General features: G+C 38.9%; 1 protein-coding gene across 20 annotated transcripts in view; it reads left to right on the forward strand.

Moving 5' to 3' along the window:
* The window catches only part of LOC106059295 (uncharacterized), a 28606-nt gene extending 21363 nt beyond the window's left edge, over positions 1–7243 (forward strand). For 19 of the 20 annotated variants that reach the window (XR_008778388.1, XR_008778396.1, XR_008778398.1 and 16 more), the window contains 4 exons: positions 400–467; positions 3143–3184; positions 5128–5472; positions 6989–7243. The gene's annotated coding sequence lies outside the window, so the exon portion shown is untranslated. The remainder of the gene's footprint in view (positions 1–399; positions 468–3142; positions 3185–5127; positions 5473–6988) is intronic. The other variant, XR_008778392.1, reaches the window with a different exon arrangement.
* The last annotated feature ends 256 nt before the right edge of the window (positions 7244–7499 follow it).

Raw genomic sequence — 7499 nt, forward strand, 5'->3', positions numbered from 1 at the left:
GCGGAACCATAAGCCCTATGCCCTATCATTATATGCATCTCCAAAGATCCCTCTCCCTGAGCGAACTAGTGACCTAAGTTCGAATAATATTTGCGCACATATTTTTTTTTAGAACAAACATGTTCCTCAAACATGGTGCCGCACCTTCTTAGAAGATCTAAAACGTGTAGGCTCTAACTAGGAAAAGTATGTGGAAATCGCCTGTGGATAGAGTTTGCTACCACATGCGTGAAACGGCGTGGGAGGATCTAAGTCTAAGTAAGTATTTGTGAGTAAGCATTAATACTCAACGAGCCTTCACTTGTACTTTGAAGTCAATTAATTACACAGTCATTATGCATGAGACTATATATATGTAGTTCAAGTCGAAAGACATATATTTTCTTAATTCATCTATAGATGGCTCTCTGAGACTAACATTAAAGAAAATGGATTTAATACACAGTCCGATCAGCCATATGAAATTAGTAAGTATATTGTTATCAACTATCTGTATCACTATAGAACAAACTTGGTAAATAAACATACACAAATATTCCTATATAATGATAATAGCAATGTGATTGAGTCATAATATGAAGGTTTTTTCACATGACTAAGCAAACCACATCTGATGCCGACAAAACCGTTGTCCGCAGGGGATCTATTTAAGCTCTATTTACATCTACCGCACCCATCTTCTACAAGGGCTTTTTGTTTGGCCTCAATGGCTCTCACACTTTCTCGTTCAGAGGCCATGCGTTGTCTGATACTTTCCTCCTCCAGTAAGAGCGAAATGGCGCCTGCGTTGATTTTTAAAAGCGCTTCCGGGAGGAATGTTTGTTACGCAGTCCACCTTAAACCTCGCCGAAAAAGCCTTTCGGATGTGGTCGCCCCCCATGCGGGATGCATTGAACTGTAAGTAGAGTTTCTATACAGAACACGCTGGCCTCCAGCAGAACCTCATCATGTTTCGGAATTTTGCAACTGGAAGTAGCTCAGCTTGAATCATTTTGAATAATATTGTCGACCACTTTACGCACATTGTCAGCACAGTGCTTAACGATGCGTCACTGACTAGAGAAATAGACAACCTTGTCGCTGAGGCCAACATCGCTTTTGGCCGCCCCCAATATGGAGAAATAGGTCTCTACACCTACCAACCAAAATCAATGTTTAGAAAGCAATGGTTCTCACCACACTTTTGTATGGCTCTGAGACCTGGACGCTCTACGGCTCCTCGAATGCTTCCATCAAAGGTCTTTTCTCTCCATAATGTGCATACGCTGGCAGGACTATCTTACATTGAAATAATCATTCCTATATATTTCTATACAATTTTACATTGGAATCAGGAATTATGTTTATAGCGAATTACAATTTCTTCTATTATTAATTTTGGTTTTGGTTTCTCAATGTGTTCAACATATGGGCGTTGGTTGCATTCAGGTATCTAAACTACTGTACATAGTCATAGCATATATCAATAGAAGTGTTTGTGCTAGGATTATCTAGGTTCTACATTACACTAAAGAACAGCCCACTAAAAGGCGTCCTCTTGATTCTTTTTCTAGAGTGGGGTGGGGGCGTGTTTTACATTCCACTAAAGAACAGCCCACTAAAAGGCGTCCTCTTGATTCTTTTTCTAGAGTGGGGTGGGGGCGTGTTTTACCTTCCACTGAAGAACAGCCCACTAAAAGGTGTTCTCTTGACTCTTTTTCTAGAGTGGGGTTGGGGCGTGTTTTACATTCCACTAAAGAACAGCCCACTAAAAGGCGTCCTCTTGATTCTTTTTCTAGAGTGGGGTGGGGGCGTGTTTTACATTCCACTAAAGAACAGCCCACTAAAAGGTGTCCTCTTGATTCTTTTTCTAGAGTGGGGTGGGGGAGTGTTTTACCTTCCACTAAAGAACAGCCCACTAAAAGGTGTCCTCTTGATTCTTTTTCTAGAGTGGGGTGGGGGAGTGTTTTACCTTCCACTAAAGAACAGCCCACTAAAAGGTGTCCTCTTGATTCTTTTTCTAGAGTGGGGTGGGGGAGTGTTTTACCTTCCACTAAAGAACAGCCCACTAAAAGGTGTCCTCTTGATTCTTTTTCTAGAGTGGGGTGGGGGAGTGTTTTGCCTAACTGGATTGCACTATTTACAGTTATCGAGTGCTCTAACCAGCAAATAAATAAATAAATAAATTGATCAGCTATGCGAGAACTATTATGTAACACCAACACACCTTACATGTTTGCATTTCAAGTGAAATTAAAGGTAATTATACATACTGTTTTGGTTAGCATGTCATGTATATTCTTTTCAGGTTTATGTATAATATAACATTGATTTTTGTAGTCAGACGGAGCGATTTATTCCATCAAACTCTCGAATGAAGGTGCCCACGCCAGACTGTTATCAATTTTCCTGGAAAACGAGGCGTCGTTTGATACTATACTTCCTGACATAAAAGAGGGCACCTGGTTGCATGCGGCCTCGGAACGAGACTGCTGGAGTCACTCACAAAGGTCCAGGATACACATCTGAGACCAAAAGAAAATCGTAATCTTCCAACGGCGAACAATGGTTATGCTTGCCTTGGGAGTGGCAAAATATGTTGGTCACAGTTAGGGCTGCGTAGCCACGGGAAATACTGTATTCTTCATTTATCTTCTTACTTGTAAACAAGCCTTATTATTATAATTGTATAACAGTGCCAATAATTTAAAGCAAGGCCAGTTCAAGGATTGTATTATCATTGCATGAACTCAAGAAGCTCTGTCTAAATTGGACTGTTCAGTCGGCTCGATGGTCACGGGATCATACTGTTATACCCCTACCCGCTGCCCCCCCCCCCCCCCCCGTCGTCCTACGAGAGGTTTTGACTATATTAAAGAAACATCCTAAACATGTAAAGCATTTACAATCATAGCACAATTTGCCGTACATAAATTTACAGTGCTAAATAGGTCAGTAACCCAAACACAAATAAATAAACACATTTTCCTTCAAAACCATAACCAATAGCCGATTGTTGGATTACAAGGTGCGTCAGATAAAGAAATTATTTTATTATGTGCTAAAAGAAAAGTCCGATTACAGTGTACTTTGATATAATTGCTTACTTTGCTTGCACTACTGTAAAACATGTCAAATGTACACATTTTTTGTTTCGTTCTAGCTCCAGGAGATGAAACAAACAATGAGACGGAAGAACTAGGAAGTACGTACAGCAGCTTCAAACATTTGTGTCATTATTTACTTATCTATCTACAGCCCTTTGCTGTTTTTGGGGGGGGGGGGGCGGGGAGGGGAGAGGTGGTGCTCTGGTCTGCTTTCTTAACAATGTGATGACCTTGTCTTGTCTATCAAGGGCAATCAAGTGGAAAGGCCAGGTCCTGGGATCAAAGCTCTCTCGCTAAGACAAGCGCTACTATATTTGGGATGTCACATTCATTATACTCATGGCATGTAAAGCGCTGCTGTAAAGAAATCTTTCTCTATGGCATTTTACTTCTTAGAGACATATTCGTTTCATTTGCAACTTCTTGTGTGACTAAAGAGGTCAATCCTTGATACACTTTAGGCTAATGTAATCACCAGACGCCGTTGCACTTTCAGCCATCTTTCTGCTTCTGTTGTGTATGACATCTGCAATCCGAGACACTTCCATTATGCTCCATGTGGGACTGCCCAGTGTCTCTTTTTCCCAGCTTCATGTCGCGTTTGAATACATCAGTATACCTTAAAAGTGGATGACCAGCGGCTCTCCTGCCTTCTGTTAGATAATCATACAGAATGTCTAGTTGAGAAATATAAGTACTTATAGATCTAGTAACTCGCACAGAGAGTCTGGCATAGCACACAATCTCGATGACAGGCTCAAACATATGTTTTAGTAAAGTAATTTAAATGATAAATTATTGTTTAAAATTTTAAATTGTGATCATTCTCAACTTCAGCTTCAGCGGCTTCACTCTTTCGCGAGATTTTATTTGAAATTAATGGGGACAAATAATTTGCGTATCTTGCTACTTCGCGAATTTTCTGCGAAATTCAGTCGGTGAAAAAAAATATTTTTACGAAAAATTGTTAAAGATATATTAAAATACATTTAGAGAGAGATAGGGAGAGAGAGAGAGAGAGAGAGATGGAGGAAGGGAGGGAGGGAGAAAGAGAGGGAGGAAGGGAGGGAGAAAGAGAGAGAGAGAGAGAAAAGTTGTTAGTTATTGTTCTATTATTAGTCTACTGTATTACATGGCTGAGCGGTAAAGCGCTTGAGTTCCGTACCAGGGTCCGGGGTTCGAATCCTGGTGAAGACTGGATTTTTTTATTTCGGGATCTTCGGGCGCCTCTGTATCCAACCAGCTCTAATGGGTACGTGACATAAGTGGGGAAAAGTAAAGGCGGTTGGTCGTTGTGCTGGCCACATGACACCATCGTTAACCGTGGGCCACAAAATTAGATGTCATCATCTGCCCTATGGGTCTGAAAGGGGAAAGAGAGAAGAGATTACATGTTTAGTCTTTACTGACTGTACTAATAGTTTAGTGTTATTATTAGTTCAGTACCTAGGTACAACGTGTGGGAGTAATGACATTGCATTGTGTTGTCAGTAGCATGTAAGGCGAGATTGAACTTATTATTTTCTTTGAGTCTATTTAGGTATGAATAAAAGTAATATCACTTAATATTCTTAAGATATAAATGTGAACAGTATGCATGTAAACTGAATGTTTGGAGTCTGTTGGATGAAATGGAGATATCATTAACTAGTTGAAATTAGTTGGCTTATTGAACAAGTGTGTTTTGTGGTCACTGAGATGTTGTATAGTATAGCTCTTGTTTCTCTCACATTTCTCTGGATAGTTGAAGCTTTTGTGAAGTATATTTAATTGTATCGTTTGGAGTTACTTTGAGTCGAAGTCATAGAGTTTTCAAGTACTAAAGAAAAGAATCTAACAATCGTATTCTATTTCTGGATTCTCATTTAACTGCGGGTGATTCTGGAGCGAATCTCCCGCCATAGATGGGGGGGGGGGGGGAGTCATAGAATTCATTTAATAACATTAAATTACTATGAGGTAAGGTAATTATTGTATTGTTATTGTTTTTCTTGGACCATATAATTTTAAAATCCATGTTTTTTTTGTTTTGTGTCAACAGTTTTGACCAATCGGTCTCCGCCCTTGTTACAAAATGTCACGTTAGACTTCAACGTGACAGCAGTGTCCGCAGAGATTCCTTTCTTCAGTATTCTATTCCGCAAAGAGAACCAAACGTCCTGGCTGGACTTGCTGGAGGTGTACACAGCGAGCGGCCAGGTGAAGTATCTGAGGCCGTTGAACGAGTCTATCGCCTTCACGGACACCCCGAACACAGGCCAGGTTGGTCTCTGGCTCCACGGCTTCTCCCCGGCGATGTACGGCGTGTATAAATGTTTCCACATATCCGCCTCTGTCTTCATTCAAACAGATGGATGTGGATACAACTTATCGTACACATTCGACAGTAATTATTTGCTTATATCAACTCATTCTGTCTGTCTGCCTGTCTGTCACGAATTTTGAACACGTTTTTTTCTCCCACTTTTCATTCACGGATCACGTTTGAAACTTTGCGTAAATTTTTTAATTGTTCCAAACAATGGACCTCATTCACCAATCGTAAACAAACAACATTTAGTCACGTGATCTTATTGATAAAACAACGAAAAAAAAACTGTCACGTGACAACCATCATGAATTAAACATGAGATCGTAAAATATATAGAAGAGATAGAGCACCACGTGGCTAAATGTTGTTTGTTTAAGATTGGTGTATGAGGTCCATTGATATAATCAAAAACTAAAATAGAAATGGAAAAGTGGTTTGAGTGCCAGGACGTCCCTTGGCCTTAACCTCACTTCCCGTGGTGGAGGCTGTCCAGGCTTGAGCAAGCTATCATAGCACAGTGCAGGACAGGCCACTGTCCTGTTAGCTTACATTTCTCAGAGCTATGGCCAAATTTTCTGTCCAGGGCTTTTGCAAGAGAGGATTTAAAAGCTTCTCAAATCTTCACCCTAATGAAGTTTCACAATAGTGATGATTTCTCTGAAATACTCATTTACGTTTAGTACTCACCGATATGGCTAAATTTGTTGGTTTAGTCCCTTTAAATAATTGTTAATGCTATTTTTCATTACGCATTCTCCGACCAAGTTGATACTTAAAATAATTATTTATTGTACCTAACAAAGCAAGAATCAATAAACAAAACTATTCAATAAGTCAATTAATTGTTGGCACCGCATTATTTTGAAAAAGGAAATAAATAGTACATTATTGGTAGATATAGTTTTATAGACGGAGTTCTTCCCCTTTAGATAAGCTTTGTTTTTCTTTTAATAATTTTTTATATTTTGGTGTTATACTTTCTTAAGACTCTCAGCGCTCCCTGATCTCCCTTGGACTTGACCTCTTTCATTGATTGTCAGAATGGCAAATGGTGGAGAGTCGCCCCAGAGCCCTAAGATAGTACAGTGGAACATTGCCAATTAAAGACTGAAAACACTAAATACTAGTTCATAGGCCACAAGAACCAAATATCATGAATAGCTTAAAAACGAAGTGTTTTTTTTTTTCCGTCTAAGGAAATCCACTGGCGAAAAATGAGGAACGCGTATCTAAGGATCATTCTCTCAAAGTTTTCATCAATACTAATCAAACTGTGTTGATTTATAAGAATTTATAAGACTACGAAGATCTGATTTGTGAAATTGTGACCCTATAATATTTACAAAAGATTTTTGCTAATTATTAAATTTTTACTACCTTTACTATTTTTAACTTTGAATAGACCTTGTTTTTAATTATTCAACTGTATGGAATTTAGCTCTCGAAAAGGAGAGTAATCCTTGAAGGATTACGGGCACGACATGGCCTAAATTGTGCCGATGTGCCAAAAGCTCAAAACTCAAACAAACACCTTAAACTTGTATATTAGTTTGTTCCAAACTGATCATTATGCTTTTATTTTATTCCTCAGTAAATGGCGGCTGCAACGATTATATAAATCTTGCCCCCGTTCTTTTGTGCTTCTTTGTGACATTTGCGCGCCGAGATTAAAAGAACGCTGGGTTGAAAGACCAAAGGAAAAACCCAAAAGAGAGACCCAAAGAAAAACTCTCTTGCATACCAAATGATCCGAGAATTCTCTGAGAAGAAAACTAAAATGTGAAAGTTTAATTTGTAATTTGTAGCTCGATGTTCAATGTTAGAAATAAAAATGTATCTGAAGTTATTTTTTAAAATCTCTTTGCGTTTATTAACGTGCGTATGTAAAAATGTGTGTGTGTGTGAATAGGTGTGTAAAGATGTGTGTATAAAGATATGTGTGTGCGTGAAGATGTGTGTGAAGATGTCTGTGAGAGGTTTGTGTTGTAAGATGTATGTAAAGAAGTGTGTGTGTGTGTATGAAGGCTTGTTGGTGAGAAAGAATATGGGATGTTTAAAGTTACAATTTTAAAATATTCTAAAAAGAACCAATTTTTAAACGA

This window comes from Biomphalaria glabrata, chromosome 6 (assembly GCF_947242115.1).
Source record: "Biomphalaria glabrata chromosome 6, xgBioGlab47.1, whole genome shotgun sequence".
NCBI lineage: Eukaryota > Metazoa > Mollusca > Gastropoda > Planorbidae > Biomphalaria > Biomphalaria glabrata.